The sequence below is a fragment of the Macaca nemestrina genome, chromosome 2 (genome assembly GCF_043159975.1).
Source record: "Macaca nemestrina isolate mMacNem1 chromosome 2, mMacNem.hap1, whole genome shotgun sequence".
NCBI classification, from domain to species: domain Eukaryota; kingdom Metazoa; phylum Chordata; class Mammalia; order Primates; family Cercopithecidae; genus Macaca; species Macaca nemestrina.
The window spans coordinates 175,564,741-175,589,838 of NC_092126.1; the positions used below are offsets into that span (position 1 = coordinate 175,564,741).

At 41.5% G+C, this 25,098-nt stretch overlaps 1 long non-coding RNA gene across 1 annotated transcript; it reads right to left on the minus strand.

The window, feature by feature from the left end:
- Nucleotides 1-8,228: 8,228 nt before the first annotated feature.
- Nucleotides 8,229-21,193, minus strand: LOC139361799 (uncharacterized). Its single transcript, XR_011619441.1, has 3 exons — nucleotides 20,988-21,193; nucleotides 11,425-11,629; nucleotides 8,229-10,457 (listed from the first exon to the last, which is right to left on the minus strand). It is a non-coding gene; the product is annotated as an uncharacterized lncRNA (long non-coding RNA).
- Between the last annotated feature and the right edge of the window lie 3,905 nt (nucleotides 21,194-25,098).

Below are 25,098 nucleotides of genomic sequence, written 5' to 3' on the forward strand. Positions count from 1 at the left end.
TTGAAGCACAGAAAATTGTTTCAAAATCCTAACAATAAACTCACCTCTTCCTGTCCCCCATCCTTCCTCTAGCCCCAGTTTTTAGCCTAGCTCTGGTTCCCTTTATATCCTCGTCTGAGGATGATGCTGTGTCCATGTGTCCATTGTTTGAGCTTCCTATTCCAGCCCAGCTCCTAGTAGCACCAATGTGCCTCTTTTCTCATCCATGCCTCTAATTGCCAAACTAAAAGACATTTTCCCATAAGATGATCCTTAGCTCTGCTGCAGTGTTTGACACGGTGTGAAACTGCTTATCCCTGTCATAGATCACAGGCTCTTATCATTAAAAGAGTTCTTGCCTGCTTGTTAACCTCCCACATCCTTGGCCTCTTACAGACCCGCCTCTAGAGGATCCTGTGGTCCCCACTTACTCTAGTTTGGAGATATTCAAGCATTGGCTGTAGAAGATATTATCAGGCTCTGCCTGTGACCCCTGGGATCCATTTCTAGAGTGGCCAGCTGTTCAGTTTGCTCAGGACTGAGGGAATTTCCAGGATGCAGAACTTTCCGTTTTAAACATGGACAGTCCTAGGGAAACCAGAATAAATTGGTCACCCAAGCTTACCGTTGTCACACAGACTGCCTCTGGGTGTGCCTTCACTCCCAAAGACTGACACCTGTGTCTCCTTGTTGGAAGACTTCCCTTAGGCTGCCAAATGCCCCTGTGTCTACTCCCCCAGTGAGTGGGCCATGGGGACTGTTCCCCAGGGATACACTTCTCTAAAGTGACTGCAAGTTTTTGTATCCTGGACACAGCCCTTAACCAATGACTGACAGTTAAAGGAGCTTAGGTACTCTAGTGCCTTTGACCCTGATTGGGTAGTGCTGAGTTATGACTTACACTGTCTCCAAAACTCCCTGCAGGATTAAATCAAACTTACCCTCCCTAGAACTTTGCTTGATAACACACTTACTTGGTTTGCTTCACTTTATTGTCCCGATACTCCACGATGCTTCTGGTTTTCCCTGAGGACAGGTCCTAACAAATCACTTCCTTATCTCAGAGCCTGCTTCTGGAGAGCTCAAATGCCTTGGTGATCTGTTGCTGTGTGATAAACAACTGTGAAATATAGTGATCAAAACAACTTTTTAATTATTTCTCACAATATTTGTCATCACAATCGGTGGGTTGGCTGGACTCAGTGGGGTGGTTCTTCTATTTCACGTGTTGACAGCTGTGACTGTAATCATCTGGGGGCTCTCCGGGCTGGAATGTCTAAGATGTCACATGCCAGCACACTCATGTGTCTGAGGACCCCTTAAAAGTTCTGCATACTGGAATTCCCTCAGTCCTTGAGAGTTCAGTTTGTCTCTATGAGGTCTCACATATGGTTGTAGTCAGACAGCAGCTGGCACTAGAGTCACCTGAAAGGTTAACCAGAATGCTGGGTTAGCTAGTCTTCATCCCTTCTTCTCTTGGATTAGTTTCCTAGGGTTGCCATAGCAAAATGCCATAGACTGGGTGACTTAAAACAACAGACATTTGTTCTCTCACCGTTCTGGGGGCTAGGAATCTAAAGCCAAGGTATCAGAAGGGTCATGCTACTTCTGAAGGTTCTAGGGAAGAATCCCCACTTGCCTCTTTTTAGGTGGTTGTTGACAATCCTTGATGCCGCTGGCTTGCAGCTATATTACTCCAATCTCTGTTGTGTCATCACGTGGCCTTCTCTCTGTGTGTCTGAGTCTTCAGATAGCCTGCTCATAAGGACACCAGCCACTAGGTTTAGGTTTTATCTAAACTGGTATGATTTCATTTTAACTTGATTATATCAGTAAAGACCTTGTTTTCAAATAAGGTCACATTCACAGGTTCTGGGTGAGCATGAATTTTGGAGGGATACTATTCAGCTCAGTGCACCTCTCCATGTGGTCATTACATGGACTCTCCGTCAGAGAGAGAACTTACAAGCAGTTCAAGTTTCTCAGAACCACAAAAGTGGAAGCTGCACAGGCCTTCTTAACACTTACCAAGCACTAAAAGTGTGCATAGCACTATTTTAAATGCAGTGGTGAACCAGATAGGCAAGGTGTCTGTTGTTATACAACTTCCATCGTAGTAGAGAGAATATCATTGATAATTTCCCTTACCTAGTGCTCTTTGAGTTAATGTGTTGTGGTACTGTGGAAAGACTAATGAAGCACATCTGACACCTGGACTCCAGTCCTGCTTTGGGTTCCAAACAGAATAAAAGATAATGTTGCCTATCTCCTGGCTCAGTCACGTAATATCCCTGGGCCTTCATTTCCTCATCATATAATGGAGAGCTTGAACCAGATTATCTGAGGTCCTTCCAACTCTGATGTGTCTCCATCATTTATGCAACTGCTTTCCTTTGTTCAAACAACTTTCTTATTTTCATCTCCTTCAGAAAGTCTTTGGGAGGAGCTAAAGCTTTGTGGATAAGTAGAGCAGGGGATGAAAACTTATGGAGGGAAAGGAAGAAAATTAATTTCCTGAACTGTTGAAAATTGCCTTTCCCATTTCTTCCATATTCTTATACTGTAATATTGTGATGCTTCTCTTAATTATTAATATACGTCTGCTCAAATTGTGGTCTCTATCTCAGCTGACCCACTTGGCAGGAGAGACAGGCTGCAGATGATAATGTAGGCTAACATCATATGATTCTTTTACCATTGCTAGCTCTAGCATACACCTGTTACAGAAAACACCAGGTGTTAGTCTACAGGTGTTCCTGAGACTCACAAAGAAAAGCAGGTAATTGCTCCTGCATGCTTCTTAGCACAAAAATACAATGACACCCATTACTGTACTATAATGATACTGTAATGGAAGGGACCTGTGGATCAGCCCATATGATGGCATCTGTGTATGTTGTTCCAAGCAAGTCATTAGAAATGAGAATATAGTAGGGCTTTTTTGTTTTAAGAATAAGGGTTAATGTGGTTTTGAATAAAAGATATCTCTCTCTTTTTTTTTTTTTTTTCTTTTTTTGAGACAAGGTCTCAGTCCAGTCTGTCATCCAGGCTGGAGTGCTGTGGCGAGTAGCTGGGACTACAGGTGCACACCACCATACCTGGCTAAATTTTTTGTATTTCTCATACAGACAGGGTTTCACCATGTTGCCCAGGCTGGTCTCAAACTCCTGGGCTCAAGCGATCCACCTGCCTCAGCCTCCCAGAATGCTGGGATTATCAGGGTGAGCCACCATGCCCAGCCAAAGGTATCTCTATGCCAGTAATTTTTCAAACTGCAATACAGGGACCAAATGCCTCAGAATTACTTGGGCTGCAGATTAAGATGCAGATTTCTGGGCTAGTCTCAGAGGATGAGAGTTGGTAGACCTGCCACTTAATCATTTCTCCCAAAACACACTGAAAATTGTGGTTCCTACCAGCATCTCATTCTTCCATGCAATCCCAAACTCCCTGTCCCTTCTTCCAGACAGTTTGGATTTCAGGTCACATCTTCACAAATTCTCCTACTGCCAGGACCCAGGAATTAGCCCAGCCATCGGTATTACCACCACCATCCCTTTACCCCCACCAACCCCCAATTCCCGACTTCTGCTGAACCTATAGGAACATAAAATTTTAAAACAAAACAAAACAACAACAACAACAAAAAAAAAAAAAACAAAACAAAAACAGAAAGAAGAGTTTGAGGAGTTGCCCGAAGCAAGCAGTTCTGACATCAAGGCAGGAAGCTGGGAACACCAGAAGGAGGAGATGCAGGGAAGTGTCCTGGGTGTGATGGAAAGCAGGCAGCCAGCCAATGTCCTGGAGCAGCCCACTCTCCCTCCACAGATCAGAGTGGGGACAAGTCTCAGGACCCAGGGATGGAAAAGACCAGATCATGTCCTTCTGTCACATGCCACTGAGAAAATTAAAAGGATTATACAATGAGATATTCAGAGTATGTTAAGAAGTTCACAATAGAATGGAGAAACACTTTAACTGACTTAAAATTTAATATATGATCTATCATTCACCATAGATTTAGTGTTTACCCTTTAATCTCTTATATTTAAAATTAACTGTCAGGCTCAGTGACTCGCTCCTGTAATCCCACCACTTTGGGAGGTTGAGGCAGGAAGATCGCTTGAGGCCAGGAGTTTGAGTCCAGCCTGAGCAACATAGTGAGACACTGTAGCTACAAAAAACTAATTTTTAAAAAATTAGCCAGGCATGGCAGGGCATGCCTGTAGTCCCAGCTATTTGGCAGGTGGGGGTGGAAGGATTGCTTGAGCCCAGGAGTTTGAGGTTGCAGTGAGTTATGATCATCCCACTGCACTTGAGTGCGGGTGATAGAGTGACACCCTGTCTCAAAAAAATTAAATTAAATTAACTTTGTTGTGTTTTTAAAGTAATTCACTCAATGAATATTTATCCAATGCCTACAGGGTATATAATGCTTAGCTGACATTGACCTGGTCCCTGCCCATATGGGGTTTATATTCCATTGAAGAAGACAGCCATTGTATAATCACATAAATAAAAGCATAATTATAAACTGTACTAAGTTTTATGACAGTGAGGTTCATGGTGTTGTGAGGGTATATGACGGGACAACCTAACCCGGTCTGCGAGGGGGCCAGGAAAGATGTCCATAAAGAATTGATAGATGATCTAAAAACTGAAGGATGAGTGAAAGTTAACCCGACTCAGGGTTAGAGAGCCTTTCAAACAGTGGGGGCAATAGCATGTGCAAAGGTTCTGCAGTGGTTTGAAGAGGTCCAAATGACAGAAGGCAACTGTGCCTGAGCGCAGAGCAAGGGAGAACAGATTTGGATGGTTTTGGAGCTCCAGGCAGAGGCCAAACTTTGCAAGGTCTCATGCTAAGCAGATTCTCTAAGAACAATGAGAACCATTGAAGAGTTGAAGCAGGAGTTGATATAGTCAGATTTGCATCTTGAAAAGATCACTTAGACTAAGTGTAAAGAGCAAATGAAGAGGAACAAGGCTGTATAGGAGGAGACCAGCCAGGGATTGCGATGGCTAATTTTATGTGTCACTTTGTCTCAGCGAAAAGCTGTCCAGATAGCTGGGAAAACATTATTTCTTGGTGTATCTTTGAGGGCATTTCCAAAAGAAAAGATCATTTAAGTGGGTAGACTGAGTAAATAAGATCACCTCACCAACATAGGTGGGCATCATCTAATTTTTTGAGATCCCCTTTAGAAAAAACAAATTCACTGTCTCTGCTTGAGTTGTAACATCCATCTTTTCCTGCCCTCATAAATTGGTGCTCCCAATTATTGGGCCTTCAGATTCAGGCTGAGACTTAAACCATTGGCCTGGTTCTCAGGTCTTTCAGCCACTGGTTGACTTGGGCCTCCAGCTTGCAGATTTCAGAATGTGGGACTTAGCCTCCACAATCACATGAGCCAATCCCTCATAAATCTCTTGTTATACATCTATATATAGAGAGGCTCCTCAGCTTATGATGAGGTCATGTTCTGATAAACCTTTGTAAATTGAAAATATTATAAGTTGAAAATGCATTTAATACACATAGCCTCTCAAACATCATAGCTTAGCCCGGGCTACCTTAAACATGCTCAGAACATTTACATTAGCCTACAGTTGAGGCTGTAGACTACATCAAACAGAAAGCTTGTTTTATAATAAGGTGTTGAATATCTCATGTCATTTATTGAATACCGTACTGCATTATGTCAAAACTGAGACAGGTTCTCGCCATTGTAAGGTCAAAAAATCTTAACTTGAACCACCCAAAGTCAAGGACTGTCTATATAGCCTATTGTTTCTGTTTCTCTGAAAAACCCTAACTAGCACAGCATTATCCACTAGATTGGATGAAAGATAATGTGGCTTGGACAAAGGTGGTTGCTGTGAAGACAGAGAGAAGAGGACTGCTTTGAAATGTATTTCAGAGGTGTTAATCACTGGACTTAATAATGGATTGGGTACAGAATTGAAGGAGAGTGATGAGCCAGTGATGACACCGAGGTATCTGGCTCATACTACCAATGTAAGATGATTTCCTTCACTGAGGAAGGAAACACATAAGAAGATCGGGTTTGAAGGGGTTGGGGTACCTGAGTTCCCTTTTCAATGTGGTTAGTTTGAAGTGTTTTTGAGACATTCCAATGGAGATGTTGAGTAGGCAACTGAAGTTTGGGAGTCATCAATGCTTTGATGGCAACTGCACTCAAAAGTGTGGATGAGATAACTTAAAGATTTCCATAGAAACCAATGCCAATATAAGGCAGTGGTTCAGAGCAGGAGTCCTGGAATGAAGCCACCTCAGTTTGCAGCCCAGCTCTGCTACTTCCTAGCTGTGCAACCATGAAGAAATTACTCAAATATTCCAAATTTCCCATATATTTAAAACAGAGAATATACTATTCTCTACCTTATAACGCTGTTGGGAGTATTAAAATGGCTTGTTGCATTTAAAACTTTTAGCGTAGTTCTCAGTATTTAGTAACCACTCAATTAACTACTCAATAAATGTGGATTTTTCTTCTTTCAGAGAGCATACAGAGTTAGTAAGTAGGCTTCCCTAGCACTATGCCTTGAAGAAATCCAACGCTTAATAGGTAAAAAAGGATGAGGAACAACCACGTTATGGTCTGAATCCCTGCTGTCCCAAATCCACCCACAAGAGAAACTAGGACAGCAGCTGCATCTAGAGCCTGCTAGGGTGCTTATCTCTCCTAACAATGTGTATGTGTAGCCAAGAGGGAAGGAGCCAAGCATTCTTGAAGGAATCCCAAAGTCAAAGGCCTGGTTCAAGGAATAAAGGGGGACATAAAGTAGGAGACTATAAATCCAAGTCAGGAACAAGTTGGAAACAGGTCAGTAGCAGGTCAGAAACCAGAGACACAGGGGCTGGGAAATCACATTTGACCCTGGAACAATGTGGAGATTAGGGGCACCAGCCCCTCATGCAGCTGAAAATCCAAGTATAACTTTTGATCCTCAAGAACTTAACTACGAATACCCCACTGATGGCCCAAAGCCTTGCCAATAACATTAACAGTCAGTTAGCACATATTCTGCATATAATATGTATTATATATTGAGTTATTACAATGAAGTAAGCTCAAAAAAGAGAACGTTATTAAGAAAATTACAACCAAGAGAAAATATGGTTATTATTCATTAAGTGGAGTGGATCAATCATCAAGGTCTTCATTCTCATCATCTTCATGTTGAAGAGGCAGAAGAGGAAGAGGAAGGAGTTGTTTTTGTAGGAATAACAGAGGCAAAAGAAAACCCATGTATAAGTGGACCAGGGCAGTTGAAACCCATGTTGTTCAAGGGTCAACGGCACTGTAACACATGAGATGCCCAGGACATCCTAATGAAGGTAGGTGGACAGGATTGGAGAAACCAGAAGATTCCATAATATTCTTAAATACATAGATGCCTACTGCTCAGAACCACCAACCCTAGATTTAGAGTTTTTCTGCATATAAAGAATGAAATAGACCAGGTGAAGTCAGTCATGCCTGAAATCCCAGCACTTCAGGAGTCCAAGGCGGGCAGATCACTTGAGGTCAGGAGTTCGATACCAGCCTGGCCAATATGGCAAAACCCTGTCTTGACTAAAAGTACAAAAATTAGCTGGGCTTGGTGGCACGCACCTGTAATCCCAGCTACTCAGGAGGCTGTAGCACAAGTATTGCTTGAACCCGGAATACAGAGGTTGCAGTGAGCTGAGATTGCACCACTGTACTCCAGCCTGGGTGACAGAGCAAGACTCTGTCTCAAAAAAAAAAAAAAAAAAAGAATGAAATATGAGAGTTTTATAGCCCCTCTATCTAGTTCAATGGTTTAAAAGTGTTCTGTGGCTGAGCATGGTGCCTCACACCTGTAATCCTAGCACTTTGGGAGGCCGATGTGGGCAGATTGCCTGAGGTCAGGAGTTCGAGCCCAGTCTGGCCAACATGGTGAAGACTGTGCCACTGGTCACTGCACTCCAGCCTGGGTGACAGAGCGAGAATCTGTCTCAAAACAACAACAACAACAAAACAAAACAAAACAAAACAAAACAACAACAAAACAAAACAACAACAACAAAGTGTTCTTTATATCAGTCATGCTACAGTATGAAATTTTGATATTTATACATTATGACAATATGTTACTTTGAAAAGTATATCTTCTTCGGTAGTTTCAGTTACTGTTACTGTTTTGGAATATAATATATCAGACAAGAAGTATTTACTTTAACCAAAACCCAGCTGACAATTTCAAAATGTTCTAAAAATGTTTATTGATATGTTGATAATGATACCAGTAATAGTGATTGATATCATCAATGTTATCACCAACATTGTTCAGTAACAATAGGATATGGTAAAATGTGATATCTGTGTTATGAAAAGCTATATAGGCATACTTTTAGAGATATTGTGAGTTCAGTTCCAGACCAAAGTAATAAAGCGAATATTGCAATAAAGTAAGTCACTTTTTTTTAGTTTCCCATGGCATATAAAAATTATACTTACACTATATTTTAGTCAAGTGTGCAATAGCATTATGTCTAAAAAACAATGTACATACCTTCATTAAAAATATTTTATTGCTAAAAATTGCTGTCACAGAGACAGGAAGTGAGCATATGCTCTTGGAAAAATGATGCCAATAGACTCGTTTGATGCAAAGTTGCCACAAATCTTCAATTTGCAAAAAACACATTCTCTGAGAAGTGCAATAAAATGAAACACAATAAAACAAGTGTGTGGTGTGTGTGTGTGTGGTGTGTGTTCAGAGAGATAGGAGTGTGCAATGGCAAGAAAACTCAATTTAAAGCAAATTTGGATTGAGACCAAATATATAGTAATAGAATTTGTGTTATTAAATAAAGTATTGACATTGGCTCATGCTCCTAGAAGTCTATTCTCATTATTATGATAGCTACTCTTTCTTCCATTAGATTGATGAACTGCTGAAGGAAGAAAAAGTAAATTCATCTCAGTAAGTGAAAATCATTTCATCGAGCATGAATTTTTGGGGTCCAGCCCCACACTAAAATAGTCACAGGTTGAATACCAAATGGTCTCTAGCCTAGGCCATTCTCAGTCAAAGGCAAACATACAATGCTTGTTCAAAAGAAGACATACTATTACCTGAAATTTAACAAAGATCTTGGAAAATATTTAAATAGGCTAAAGAGACTTCTAATTTTTTTTCCCTGGAGTACACATGTTGTTCTGAAAGGTCTTCGGGCTGACATTGTCTGTTTACTTATTGATTGCATCTTTTTCACTGTGCCAACAGCATTCTAGCCTCAGGGATCATTTTCCAATGTACCTTTTTAAATGTTTTTAATTAGGACATTGTAATGTATTAAAGGCAGGCAGAAACTGAAAAGTGGCTATCTTTCTACACACACCTTAGGCAAACACACACTTCAAAGACATTCCGTTCTGGCGCCCCAGTTTCAGTCTCCCTCTTGCTGCCCTGCCCCTCTTCAGGAACCCTTGGTTTCTGTTGGAGTTTGGGGGCAGGGTGAAAAATCAATAATCCAGCCCTCAACTTCCAATTCCAGGCAGTTAAGAACTTGGCAAAACGAGCAAGCAGAGGATCAAAGGGTAGTTCAACTTTAGCAGTGGTAAAACTGGATTGGATAACACTGCACGTTCCAAGCACAATATCAGCTTTAGGTAATGGGACGGAGAGCATAGGGTTCTTTATTAAACTTCAGGAAATACAACCGGAGCTACTTCCCTTCTGCTCTATGTCTGCACTGGGGACTCACTGGACCAGGACTTACTAGCCATCTTGAAGTGGAGAGACAAGAACGAGAGACCCGGCAGGACCCACCCGTAATGAGCTGATCATATGGGGACACAAGAGAGGCATGTACAGCTCCTAGGAGCACTTGTGAGGCAGGAGGGTCTGGAGGCAGGGAATCTAAGGCTGATTCATGCTGACTTCCTAGAACTAAATCAAAAGGAAAACCCCAACTTCCCACACCCAAGTGCTCAAGTAACAAAAGGACCAGAGGCTACTCCCTTTGCAACGCCTCTCCCCTGCCACCCTTTTTTTGCATCACAGGTGAAAAAATGAAAGTACCTCTGATCGGTCACCTCTCACAGGTTGGTTGTGGAAAAAGTCTTTATTTGCATAGGAGTATTAATTGGTCACTCTCCACAACCAATCAGATGTTTGCATTCTGATTGATCCCTTCCAACCTATCAGACTGATCACAGGCCACTACTTCCTATACATAGGGTGTACACCAAGTAACCAATGGAAACTTCTAAAGGGTATTTAAACCCCAGAAATTTCTGTAACTGGGCCTTTGAGCTGCTTGCTTGCCCACTGCCACCCTGTGGAGTGTGTTCTCATTTTCAATAAATCTCTGCTTTTGTTGCGTCATTCTTTTCTTGCTTTGTTTGTGAGTTTTGTCCAGTTCTTTGTTCAAAGCGCCAAGAACCTGGACACCCCTTCACTGGTAACACTTGGGTCTGAGAGAGCTAGAGAAAAAGAGAAATGACTCATCAACACTTAACTGTGTGAGATAAAGAAATTTGGGAGAGTGAGTATCAAATTTTCTCCAGTCTCACCAATCAGAAAAACTGTCTTTCTCCCAAGAAAAGAGATGAGTGAGCAGGGAAGGGACAGACTGTGGTACTTTTCTCAAGAAGGCCGTAATTCTAAATACACATGGAGAAACAATAATATTTCATTTATCCACTAAAGATAATACATAAGTTTTATTTTTCCCCCTTTCATATCAAGCACTGATTCGAGATGACCCAGAAATCCAAAGATGGAAACAATTTACTAAGGTAAAGTTTATTTATGTACATCAGTTTGATGATTATTAACCCTTTTTTCAATCGGAAGCAAAGGGTTTTTAGATGGGCTAATTCAGTCTCTCTGAGGAGCCGATACAGTTTGTTGTAAACGTGTTTTGCTTCACAGACAATAGTGCTGTGGTCGAATGGTTGGTCCATGAGTCTGTGAATAAATGAATAAATCACACACCTGTTAAATTGTGTGCTGCACATAATGAAGGGGTTGTGATGTTGTTGTTGTTGTTTTTAAGCAAAAATGTTGCTTCTCTCCATTTACTGCTCCTAAACAGTTTCTAAATGTAATGTCTTATATTCTCCCCATTTAGTGAAGTTCAAAGTACTTTGTGGTGCTCACACATGTGAATTCTAAATCTGTTTATTGCCCCCATCAATTCTCAGAGTTGCAAATATAAGCACTGTGATTTGGCATAGGAGCAAATTAAAATATACCAACATTCTAATCCTGCCTCAGGTTACATTGTAAGTCACGGTTGGAGAAGTATTAGTGATAGAATCTGAAAGGATACCATGAAGCGTGCCACTCACCTGGGCAGGCACCCTGTGGGAGTGTATAAGGAGTGTAGGATTCTGGAGGAACCCACAAAACTCCTGGAGCCTTAAGCTCCAATTCAAGAACACCTGCCGTGAATGACATCTCCATGCCAGGAACGTGACCATTGTGTCCACTGGCCAGGCCAAAGGAAGAAGGAAGCCATGAAGCTGCTGGGTTTTAAAACTTATGCATGGATAGCTTCCAAGCTCTCAGTTATATCTTGTAGTTTTAAAAAATGTCCTCTTTCTGAGCGGGGAGCCGCAATCCATTATGAATGAAGACACTGCTTTGTTATCTAAGTACACAATAATGACAATATTGATTTTTATGTACTTTGTACGCCAATTATCTCCCAAGATATTCAGAGAAAAGGGTACCGACTCTGATGCTTCAAATTCATCCTCCATGTTCTAGTCGTTTGTCATTGGTCAAATGACTGAGCCTACCTGAATTTGTTTACTAATCCAAAAGCAGGGGAGGCATAAAATGTTTACAGAGTAGAGGTGTTGAGGGAATTAAATGAGTGCAGTGTGTGTGTATGTGTAAAACATGTAGAAGTTATAGGCTTTTACTGGGTTTGGTCACTTTGTGTACTACCTAGTTTCTTGGTCTACGTGGTTCATATATATTTGTCTATGGCAGCATATAAAGAGATTCTTTAACTTGAAGTATGATAGAAAGAGAGAAAATGAGAAGGAAAAAGGGAAAACGAAAGAAAAGCAGAATTGAAAATGACCAAGTGTGCTATCACTGAGAACTACATCCAGTTGGTCGCACCGTTGTCTTACCCACAGTGCATTGCTAAACTCTGTGTTGTGTTACAATGCAGATCTAATATAAACCTACAACTCCCCCTCACTAATAACTGAAGAAGACTCCCATCAGAAAGGTTAACAGAGTGATCTATAGTCTGGGGTAATTCCTAGTATTAATTCAGCTGAGCCTTCACTGCATGCTCTGAGAGGATGCGTTTTTCTCAGCCCACCCTTGTTTTCAGTGTTTCCTCGTTCACTTGCTCCAAGTTCACTTTACTTTGAGGAGAGCCCTTATCACTGTGTTGCTACTACAGTGAGCCAAAACTCTAGTCACTATTTACTTGGAATGCCATTGAAATACTTTCTTATTGTTGTTTTCCCAAAGCCTTCTTTCTCTTTCTTATCTGAACATTCTATGTCATCACTGTGGAGCTGAGGAGATTTTGTCGTTTTTGTTTTCATTCTCTGCTCCTTTTGATGGAAGGAGTAATTTCCACATTGGTTTCAATTTGAGCAGTGGAGTTTCTCACTGGGTAAAACAAGAAAGCCGTGACACTTTCAGTGTAATTTCTATATGTTAAACGTACCTATGGCAGTAGCAGATCAAGGCTACCCTCCTTAACTATTTACATCCAATGCTGAGTGTGATTCTAAAGCACTTAAAGCGATACTGAAAACTATTACTTTTAAGTGTTATTTTCAGAGGTTAGTCAGTTATAAAATAACCAAGTAGGAAGAATCAGTGAAAGCCATCTGGCCTTCAAATACTGCTTTTCTCTCCCTCACTCTATTATCTTTCTAGAGTTCCTGACACCCTTAGCATTGTTCATTCTTCAATCGACAGTATTTATTAATGTCCTGCAAGTGTTCCATCAGGGAGCCGGGTGGTGGGAATTAATATAACAGTACATGTATATGAATATACATGGGGCTGAACCCACAGAGCTTATTAAACAAGTGTTGTCAATGACGAGTGCCAAGTACCATGACAGGAGAAGCACGCTTTACTTAGGAGCCTTCCCAGGAACTTCTAATCCATGAGGCTAGAGGGAGGCAGAAGCTTCCTGGAGGAAGTAATATTTTTAACAATCCTATCCTGTTATTCTTTTGAACCAAGGCATTTATTTATCCTTGCTGAAATGCAAACCACTTACCACTTACCCAGGAGAATAACACTTTTAGATCATAAGAACTCTGGGTATGTTGGCACACATTAGCTTGTCCACAAGCTGAGGCCCTGAGGAAATGAATACTAGAATTGTTAAATGTTAGATGGCAGCAAAAGGAAGATTAAGCCCAGGGCTCTGTTTCAAGATCACGAGGCCACTTCTATGGGGAACTTTTTGTCTGCAGAACTTTGGGGTTCTGGGGATTAAGACAGGACTTAGGCTCAAGACACTAAAAGAGGATTCAGGTTACATGAATGACTTCACCTACATTATCGTTTTGCTTAAGCCTATTCTACTCTTGAGCTAGTCCTTACAACTCCCACTCACCAGGGAAAATGCCTCCACTTGGCTTCTCGATAGTGAAAGTGAAGTGTGAAATGTAAGAGGAAAAGTATCTTTATAAAATCTGATATGCCCAAGATAGTTATGCAGCAAGACAAGTTTAGCTGGAAAAAAATTCATCTTTCTGTTTTCCTACAGGTTATCTCTATGATCTCTCCTTATATGTAAATTATTTAGGAGAGTGTGATTCTAAAACTCAAGGTAAAAATTTGTCGCTCGCTTTTTGTTTACATGAATACGTGCCAGCACCTACACTTCCTCATTCTTATAGCATTACAAAAATGCCAATACATGAGTCTCCTGTTTATTATCTGGAAAAGCTTTCAACTGAAAATCCCCACTGTGTAATTTATACAGGCACTTCGAGATGTAATAAAAATCCCTAACCCTAATCTCAACCTCTGTCCTTTTAAAATCCAATTTAGAACACTTGTCAAGTGACTGACTAGAAAGGTGCCTTCCATTAAGCAAATGCCAGGAGGTGTTTTCTTGTGAAAATGAAGAGAGTTAGCAAGTGATCAGCAACTAGGAATTTTGTCTATACTATCCTTCCTGCTGTGTCCCTGTCTCCAGCTCTTAGGAGTTTGTGTGCCTATGCCTGTGTGTGTGTGTGTGTGTGCGTGCGTGCGTGTGTGTGTGCGCGCGTGCATAGTGATGTTTGGAGTGAGGAGGAAATTCAACTCTGAGTTTCCACTTTTCCTGAGGACAAAGATCTGTTCCTTGTGTCCCCACATGGCACTGTGGAAATGGGGCACGAGTCACAGAAAGGATAACATTTTATAGGCTACAGTGCACTAGAGCACTTTAACTTTTATCCCAACAAAACTGCAGAAAAAAGTAGGTTAGTTACAGATATTCTTCTGCTTGCCAGCTTTCAACCTGTGGATAGCCACAGGTAAAATCCCAAGCTCTCCTGTGAGAACCTACTACATGGTACCAGCAGATGATATGGAATGTATATGTTGCCTTTTGAACTAAAAAACTGTGCTGTTCACCATCAATGCATTTTGCTGTGTTTGTGAGAGTCTTTTTTTGAGAAGTTTTCCCAAGCATTATTAACCACATCAGGTTCAAAAAATCCAAGAAAATGGAGAGTGTTCAAAGTCCTTGTTGATATATACAATTACCATGGAAACAGAAGAGATTTTTAAAAACTAGAAGGGATGAGAGACACAGGAACTCTTCACACCAATATAAGATGAATTATTCAATAGTAGAAATGATTATAAAGGGCAAAGAGCAAATCGTGCAACATACAGAAGTGCTGTGCCTGTGCCCGTGGACAATATCAGCAAGAGAATGGAAGACGAAGACAAAGGATGACTTTTCTTGAGTCAACACCTCGACACTAGATGGGCAGAGGAGCCTCCTGTTCATTCCGGGGAGGGCTAGCGTGGGAGAAGTTTAACAGCTGCCAGAAGAGACTCTGCTCTTGAAACTGTTGCATGAAGGCAAAGGGAACGCCTCTTCCAGTCTGGTTCACATCCACATGAGGGGTGAGGGGACAAGAATGCAGGCTGTGGCTCCTAAGGACCTCCTCAGGACACTTGGGAGATCCCCAAGGAGAACAGTTATCTGCCCCCACAGACTTCCAGCAGAGACAAATGACAAATGACAATAATTTGGGGGAAAATGTCCTTCACTCATTCAAAAGCTATATTTTTTAGTGTCTTCTGTGTACCAAGCATTATTTTATCACCTAGGCAGACATGGCATTGAACATGTATAAACAAGCACACCAGCTTTTATTAAAAGCTTTGAGAAACTGATTCATGCTCCTGTTCCTGGAAGTGCATTTGTGACGGCAAGCTTAGTCACTTTGGAATTTCCAACAAATAGATTCAATTACAAACATACTGTAAGTAGAATAGTTTCTGTGTTAGTAGTTGCCAGTCTAATAATGAGGAAACTGGGCTATGCAGGGCTTAAGAGACTTGTCCTGAGTAGTCATAGGTGGAATGGAAATTCAAATCCAGCTGTTGATTTCAAACTAGTGCTCTCATCTATGCATCACAATTCTTTACAATGTGATCCAACACACTGTCTTATAGATGAACCAGAAACTGACTCTAAAATCTCCTTTCTCCTATTCTTGGAAGCCAATGACATGCAATGTCTTCAATTTTATTTTTTGCATATGATGAAGAGCTACTTTCTAGTAACTTACTAAGTATTTACTAAGGATTACTACATTATGGCATAATGATCTAAAATTAACACATTATTACAGTTTGCCAAGGACTTAATTCTGTACTCTGCTAAGAAGATTGCAGAGCACCAAAGAACTGTTAATTCTGGCACGTGACTCACTTAGAGACATGGAGATAGTTTGGAACTTCTGTAATTTTTAGTAAATATGCTATACATTTTGAGTGTTATCCTGAGTGGGCTGGAGATTTCTGTTTCTACCATTCTTACCTTTCTTTATAACTCATTGTTAATTTAATTTTTAAATTCCCATTTAAATTGTGGTGGGTTGTCAGGTTAATCCTACAGTGAATAGTAATGTATCAACAGCATTTCAGCTTAAAGCTATCCAATGACTAGATTTTAAGACATAAGTCTATTGAAACTCAAAGTAGGAACTATTTTGCTAAAGCACAAACATGTAGAATCCATGCTCATCCAGCAAATATACAGACATGCTCATTACATTTATCAAATTCTTTTTTATTAGAAAGTGGACGTGAGTAGTAGAGGAGTGAACGTAGGATATTTCTGCTCATGCCCGAAAACATCGAGTATTATTTTAACCTCTAGAAAACTAGTACTGCTATTTTTAGGTCTAAGTACCATTCACTATTGGCAAACTATCTAAAAGCTATGTCTAACCCCTTCTCCCTTGCTACCTCCCAGCACAGAGGCTGGAAAATAAGATATGTGGTTTGCCCATCGTTCTTGAAGCTACGGACAGTCATGTTATCCTGTCTGGCACATGAAATGTACATGGAATTCTTCTGGGGGAGACTACTTACAGAGTTTTAAATTTCCTGATGAATAGGGGCACCCTACCTCCAAATAATATTGAAGACAATGCCTGAAACAACAGCCATTCTGTAACTACGAGGAAAGTAGCAACAGAATCACAAAGATCTGTTGCTAAAAGCCTGAATGTATGCTGATAGTTGCCTACCTACGGATTTCGTTTTATGGGAGAAAGAATAAACCCCTATTTGTTAAGGTCAATGAGCACTGAGTTTATTGTTAGGATCCAAAAGCAAATTCACTAATAGTTATATATACATAGGTAGAGATTTAGATGCTGACTTTTGTATATAATCCTTATTTGTAATATTGCCTCTGGGTAAAAGGTATTCTGGGTTCAAACAGATTTATTAATTAAAACATTAAAACCTACCTTCTAATTGATAAACAACTTCAAGTGTTTATTTTCATTACATCTCCCTCAATCTCACACTCTCATTAGCACCCTTACAAGCATTTGGGCACACACACCTTCTCCAAGACCAGTGTTTTCCCCCCATTACCTAGTGATGGGATGATAAATTGGTTTCATCTTAGGTGCCAATGGTGATAGATTGGGAATGGCTGTCTGGATCACAATGTTGAAAATAATTTTGAGGCAGACAACACAACTCATAAGGAAGAGTGCTGTGATCAATCAGCCAAGTCCGCCACGGATGTGAAAAATGGAGTGGCAGCACCTGTATTTTTGTAACAGTTGACTTGATCCAGTGTATCAAATTTTAATTGCTCAATCTAGCATAATCCCTTCTCTTCTCTTAACCCTGTAGGTAGGACTTTAGTATTTTCAAACTGGGACATTTGGTCTCTATGTTGGCTATGGTTCACTAACTAGAAAGTCAGGGTATAGTAAAGAAAACAACAGCCAGCTAAAGCATTTAAGTAGGAATTGTATTAAAATGTCATGTCTTTAAAACTGTAAACATATATAGTCATGAGGTGCACCACTTGCTTCTCCCTTCAAGGAAGAACTTGCTGTCCGGTTGCAAGATGTGCAGTTAGCCGACAGCATCCAGCTACACTGCCTGTAGAATGCACCTTAAATTTCAAGCCAAGGTCATGCACATCCTAGGCAGACCCAGACATTGCCTGAGCATGGAGATTCACGGCCAGGCCAGGCCATTTCTATCCAGTGTGAGGCTCTTTTGCAGGCAGTCCTTGCCATGGGACTTCCATTGTATTGGCGAAGACTTCATCAGATCTACATCATGGACTGAGGCACTCCCAGCTCCATCTTGCTTCCTTCTGCCTCTCCTTTCATAAGTGGCACATCAGCATCCCTGTCTGATATGGCTGAGCTTTGTGTCCCTACCCAAATCCCATCTTGCGTTGTAATCCCCAGGTGTTAAGGTAGGAGCCTAGTGGGAAGTGATTGGATAACGGGGAAGGTTTCCCTCAAACTGTTCTCGTGGTAGTAAGGAAGTTCTCATGAGATCTGATAATTTTAAAAGTGTGGCACTTCCTCACTCACTGGCTCTTCTCTCTCTTGCCACTATGTGAAGAAGGTCCTTGGTTTCTCTTTGTCTGCTGCCGTGATTCTAAGTATGGATCTCCCCCAGCAATGTGGAAATGTGAATCAATTACACCTCTTTCCTTTATAAATTGCCCAGGCTCAGGTATTTTTTTAGAGCAGTGTGAAAATGGACTAATACATTGTCCCACCCTGATCAATCTCCCTTTATCTTTCCCAGGTGTGACCCCCTCCTCCTCATACACTCCTAATTTCATCGGGGTGTCTGCTTCCTGGAGAATCCAAACTGATACCCATACCTACTATGGATATGCCTACTTAAATATACAAAGCATTCGTCATGAGTGGGCATACACAACATGCCCAAAGAGGCAAAGTCTATGTTGGCTTTTGCATCAGAGAATATTGTTTAAAATCCCCGGCACAATCATAGAGTGGCTTTGAACTAGTGTCTTAATCTTAAGGTGCGGATGATCATGGTGATACCTGATGGGACTGTGTGAGGATTAAATGAGATAACCATGAAGTTGATTTCTATACTATTATGCACTGTATTACTTTTAGTTATCACTATTATTTATCATTTCAAGCAATTTTACATATCAATTACCAGCTGATTCATTAACATTCCTTTATAGATATTTATTAAGCCTTCACCATGTAACTGGTACTGATCTAGGAACTGAGGAAGGCACAGTTCCTGCTCTAGTGAATCTCAGATTTTCTAAATTAATCAAGTAAATATGAGTTTCATTTAAAATAAACTAAGCAACAGGTCGCTATCATGGGTGGTCATATCTTTGCTTGGTTCAATCCTAACAGCAGTTTGGATTTGTCCCAGGATTTGTCCTTGTTGATCTTTCCTGCTGAACTGCCTTTTCTTTCTTTCGGTTTCACCATCCTTGATGCTGTGAAACCTGCAGGGAGCTAACAGGCTGGTGCCATAGCTTCTTACTACACCTGCGGCTCAGCGAGTCCCGCCACTTGCTTTATACACTTGCGATTTTCTCTTTGCTTCTCTCTCCTATCTGACCCCCCTTTTCCTGAACACTTGTTACAGCTCCCCTCTCTGTCCCCTATTTCTCTTTTCTTCACTTTTGCTTGACTTCTTTTGCTGCCCCATTCTGTGGGAGACCCTCTCTCTGTTTCTTCGGGTGGCCTTGTGAGTGTGAAAGAACAAACTTCCGGGCAGGCATACACCAGCGGTACACAGGAAGACACCCCTCCCAGGAAACAATACCCCTGCCTCTGACACTTCCAGGAGCCTTGTAGCCGCAGGAATCAACACATGTCTCTGCAACACTTCCAATTAACTCAGGCCTCAACAAGGCAGAGAGGGCTGTAGCCATACAGGCATGGTCAGGACCAGCTTATCACCATTCCCTGGGAGATTGGCTGGAATGTGGCTATGCTCAGTGAAAAGTCAAATGTCTGCCTAATAGCAGAGCCCTCCAATCCAAAACACAAATGGCCCACTACATTCCTCACTCATAATTTAAAAAAAAAATTTTTTTAAATCTTTTACCCTAATGTCCAGTAGGCTATTGAACTGTGGCTATCAAATTTTTGCCCCATGCTCTACAGTTAGAAATAAATGGCCAGGCAGGGTGGCTCATGCCTGTAATCCCAGCACTTTGGGAGGCTGAGGTGGGTAGATCACGAGGTCAGGAGATCAAAGCCATGGTGGCCATGGCCAACATGGTGAAAACTCATCTCTACTAAAAATACAAAAATTAGTAAAAATTTTTTTTAGTAATTGTTTAGTAATTTTTTAGTAATTTTTAGTAAATTTTTATTTTTAGTAATTGTACTAAAAATACAAAAATACAAAAATTGGGCATGGTGGTGCACGCCTATAGTTCCAGCTACTCAGGAGGCTGAGGCAGGAGAATCACTTGAACCTGGGAGACAGAGGTTGCAGTGAGCTGAGATCATGCCACTGCACTCTAGCCTGGGTGACAGAACAAGACTCCATCACAAAATAAATAAATAAATATGTGTGTGCATAAATATGTATACACACATATACATATGTATATTTTACATACACAAGTATTTGTATATCTAAAACAAAAGTTTCACAAAACAATACCCTCATTACATGCATAGCTCAAATTTTTTAATTTCTTTATAATCTATTTATCTTAACAACTTTTTTAAATGCTGGTTTTGACCTAGAGATTTTTAATCTTGTGTGTGTGTGTGTGTGTGTGTGTGTGTGTATGTGTTTGTGTGTGTGTGTGTGTGTGTGTGCGCTTGTGTGTGTGTGTCTGTGCGTGCCATTTCTACCCCTTGTGATGAGGTCTATGGATCCTTTCTTGGAGTGTTTTTAAAGGCATAAAGCAAAACTCGTAGGCTTACAAAGGAAATCAATGATATTGAAATACAATTCTATCCTTGGGCCTCTTGTGGGGAGAGGGCAGTGTCCACAGACCCCAGGTTAAGAACCTCTGCATGGGTAAATTGATTTCCCAGCTGACTGCTGAGCCACAACCTGCAGTTTGGAAAATATGGCTGTACAAAGCCTCAGAACATTTTGTTGTAGTTAAGTATTTCAGATGCTTATTATCCTGTCATGGTTTTAACCCTCTCTTTTCCCTTCCTTTCCCCATGCTCCCCCTATCTAGTCACCCATACCCCCCACATGCACATGCATGCATACTCACACGCACACACATATATGTATCCACACGTCCACATACACATAGGCACACACCACACACATGCACAGGCACACACCACACACATGCACAGGCACACACATGCAGGTCTTAGGTCACATATCTGGAATGAGATGACCCACTAGACCACTGGGTCCAGTTTCTCCCATGACCCCAGTCCCACTCCCTGACTGCCTCTGAATCGCAGCTCCTCTGGCTCCTGCCTCAGAACTACTCCAGTGGCTCATTATCTCTGTAGGGCAGTGCTCACCATCATGACTTTCTTGTTTTCTTTCACAGCATTGTGAGCCAATAGGTGTATTCTGCCCCAGAATAGTGGTGGAGACTGGTGCGGCACAGCCCAGAGCCGTTGACCTTTATTTTCTTGGGCTTCAGTGAACCTTCCGTGGCAGGTGTTTCCGTTTGATAGGCGGCAGTTCCTCCCTGGGTCACTCCAGCCTGCAGCTGAAGCCCTCACTCAGCTCACGGTGGCTGTACTGAACACCCTGCCTCTCAACATGGAGCAGCCTAGCCAGGGGTTGCAGGGAAGAAAGGTGGTTGCTGCCACAACTGAATGACTCAGCAACCTTCTCCAATGGTTTGGTATTGACATTTCCTCCTGCCATAGCAAAAATGACCAGGTGAACTGTTTTCTCCTTTGCATGTAGGAAGATGATGGTTGTCTGAACCGATTCCAGGTAATGGACAATGATAAGCAGCTCCCTTCTCTTGTAGTATGTTATGCATTAAAGTGTGTCTCCCCCCAAAAAGATATTACTGGAGTCCCAACCCCGAGTGTTTCAGAATGTGACCTTATTTGGAGACAGTGTGTTTACCAAGGTAATCAAATTTAAATGAGGTCATTAGAGTCTCTAATCCAATAAGACTAGTGTCTTATAACAAGGTGAAGTTTGGACACAGAAACAGACACGTATAGAGGGAAGACAATGCAAAGAGACACACGGAGAAGATGGCTGTATTTCCATTCTCATGCTGCTATAAGGACATACTCAAGACTGGGTAATTTATAAAGGTAAGAGGTGTAATTGACTCATAGTTCAGCATGGCTGGGGAGGCCTCAGGAAACTTACAGAAGGGGAAGCAAACATGTCCTTCTTCAAGTGGTGGCAGGAAGAGAACTGAGTGAGTAAAACGGGGAAAGTCCCCTTATCAGATCTCCTGAGAACTCACTCACTTTCACGAGAACAGCATGAAGGTAACTGCCCCCATGATTAAATTACCTCTCCCCAGGTCCCTTCCATGACACGTGGGGACTATGGGAACTACAATTCAAGATGGGATTTGGGTGGGGACACAGCCAAACCATATCAACAGCCATCTGTAAGCCAAGGAGAGAGGCCGGGAACAGATACTTCCCTCACAGCTCCCAGAAGGAGCCAACCCTGCCGACACCTTGATTTCAGACTTCTGGCCTCCAGATTGTGAGACAAGAACAGCAACTCGGCCTGTGTGCTCTGCCCTTGAGGTTGAAACAGAGAGCAGAAGGTTTTTTACCCCCTCTGTGTTGCAGCATGGAGTTCTGAATGACAGATGAAGGGCTGATCACCCCCCACGCCCATGCTAAGCCTTATGGCTTCGCGGGGTTCAGGCTTCCTGTGTTCAGTCTTCTGTGTTGCCAGAAAAATTTGCACACTCCCATGAACAAAGAAAGCAGCAGAGGAGAAAGCAGAGCTTGCCTTCACTTCCTCTTTGGAGTGAGAGCAAGTCTGAATACTCTAGAGTTGATTCTATTAGAAAAACTCTCTGACCCCAAATATGAATATTTTCACCACACCCAATACTCACAATTTTAAAAATAGATTTTTTGAGTTTCATCCTGACTAGTAACCTAAAGACCACTGACTTTCTATTTTTTTTAATCATGCTATACTGTTAGAAATGCAAACATATAGACTAGAGAGGGCCACAGAGGTGTTCAATCCCATCGCTTCATGTAGGTAAGAAGATATTGAAGCCCTGAGAGGGGTCGAACTTGTCCAAGATCATACAGCAGGCAGAGTACGTCAGGGCCTCAAATCCATATCTTCTGCCTGCTCCTCCCAAGGTCTCCATCACTAACACCCTGTTACGGTCCATCCTGCTAAGGAAGTCTCTACTATAAAATCCCATACCTTGAAAATTCATTTTTTTTCCACTCACACCTTACCACCCTCCCCTCCTACAAACACTGGGAAGTTGAGAGTTTGCACAGCCTTCATGAAATTAACCAGAAGAATTGAAAGGAAACTGATGACAAAAGTACTTCAAAATCTGTTTTTCATGAAGACAGCTTTTTTCCCCCTCCTCAGATCAAACTGATTTTTTCTTTTTCTTTTTCCAGTATTCTTCTAATTGTGCCTATTTAAATGTGTTTGAAATAGTTCTTTCTTTCTGTAGGTTAATCACCTTTCAATGCTCTCCTTTTTAAAAAAACTGTCTTTTTAAACTTTTAAATAAAATTTTCATTTGTTAACTCTCAGTCCTCCCTTATCATAATTCACTTTTCCTATCATGTTCAATGACTTACACAACTAATTACTTTTTCAGCTTGCAAATGGTTTGCTATTGTATATGTCATGTTTTCTTTTGGATGAGAAAACACTTATTTCACACAATAGTGCCATTGCTTTTATTATTCTTCCTGTCACTGACAGGGGGGAAAGACCAAGAACCAAACAATAAGACTTTTATTTACAGCTACTGGAAAGCTGTCCTGAAGGTCACTACAAGCCTCTGTCATTGTGTGCTTCCATCTTGGACATGCCATCCGAGATGCCTAGAATGGCAGGGGTCTTCAGAGCATGGAGTCTTATCTCATTTCACAGTTGAAGAAACTGAGGCACTAGGTCCTCCCAGGGCCACGCAGCTACCTAGTGCCAGACCTAGAACTAAACTTCAGGTTCCTGACTCCCAACCCACTGTCTTTTCCACTGCCCAGAAAATCCCAGGAATTCTTTCCAAGCTCCCCGAATTCATCCCAAGCTAGTGTTGCAATCCATTTGCTTTTGTCTCAGCCGTGTTGGAAGAGAGGGACTATCATGAATCCTGGCTCAATAATAGGAGTTTACATAATAATTTGCATAATCTGGTTGATTAGTTTCATGTTGCTCCAGTTCCAACCTTCAAGTCATCTTCACAAGTTCTTTCGTGTATCAGAATCCAAAAGCTGTCAGGAGGAGTCTGCACGTGGCCTTGTGGGGGTAAGAGGATGGGATCTGGCGTCAGACCTGGGCAAGTTATCATCCTCCCTCTGCCTCCATTTTCCCTGATATAAAATAAGGATACAGAGAGCATCTGTGTCATGTTGTCTTTTTTCAGGATTACATGAAAAAAAGTGGGCTTAATATTCATAACAACTCAATAAATATTTATTATTCTTGCTACCAATGAGGACATACTACTCGACAGTGGTTTAATAAAAGTTTATTAGGAAATATAAAACTGTAATTATTGCAACTGCAACAGTTGTGGTGTGGTGCAGTAGAAATTATTCTGGGCTATCAATTGGGATATCTGAGCCCCAGTTTCAACTTCACCATGAATGAGCTATGTGGCCAGCAAGGAGCTGTCTCACCTCTCTGGGTCAATTTCCTCACGAACAAATCTAATCCTAATCTCTACATGGGAGAGAGGAACTCCCTGAAAAGTACAATTTAATTGACTCACAATCTGTCAAAGCTACCCAATCTCACACCAGAAGAAGGTGAACCCCTGCCAAGAATTATTGTCCCTTGCTCAGTGAGGAAGGTGATTCCTTGGTCCGCCTCCATGAGGAAGATAAGTGTTGGGCCATCACTCTGAAGCATCCTGGCCCCAAAGCAGGAATAATTCCACCCTTGCCTTCATGGGAGCCACCTGCCCGAGCTCAAGCCGGAGAAAGGAGCAGATGAACAACGAATGTCACAGCAATTAGTTTTGGCAATTAGGCAGGCAATTAGTTCTGCAGCGTGTAGAATGGGAGGAGAAAGTAAATCAGCACTGAGAGGTGACAGGGAAATATGATTAGGACATCAGGTGCCAGTAACACCCAGGTGGAAAGTCATGCATTAGGGTCCCAGCCTGCCCTTCCCCACCACTGCCACAACAAAGGAGGGAGCCTTCCAGAGACTCTGGAAAACAGCCGCTTTAATAGAAGAGGTGTTCCACCCTCTGTTCTAGCCTCTTTCTCTAGGACATCTCATGCCTCCAGTGTTCACTCCAGGCTATGATCTTGCTGATTTCTCATCAAAAATTCTGCCCAGTATCAAATAAATGAAGCAGTAGTTTCCTGGAGATTGTCTTCTCTTAGTTGTGAATACATTTGTTTTCTTTTGTTTTTATAACTTTGGTAGCTCTTATCTAAAGACAAATTAATTTCACATTTTTCTTGGGGGTAGGTAGGA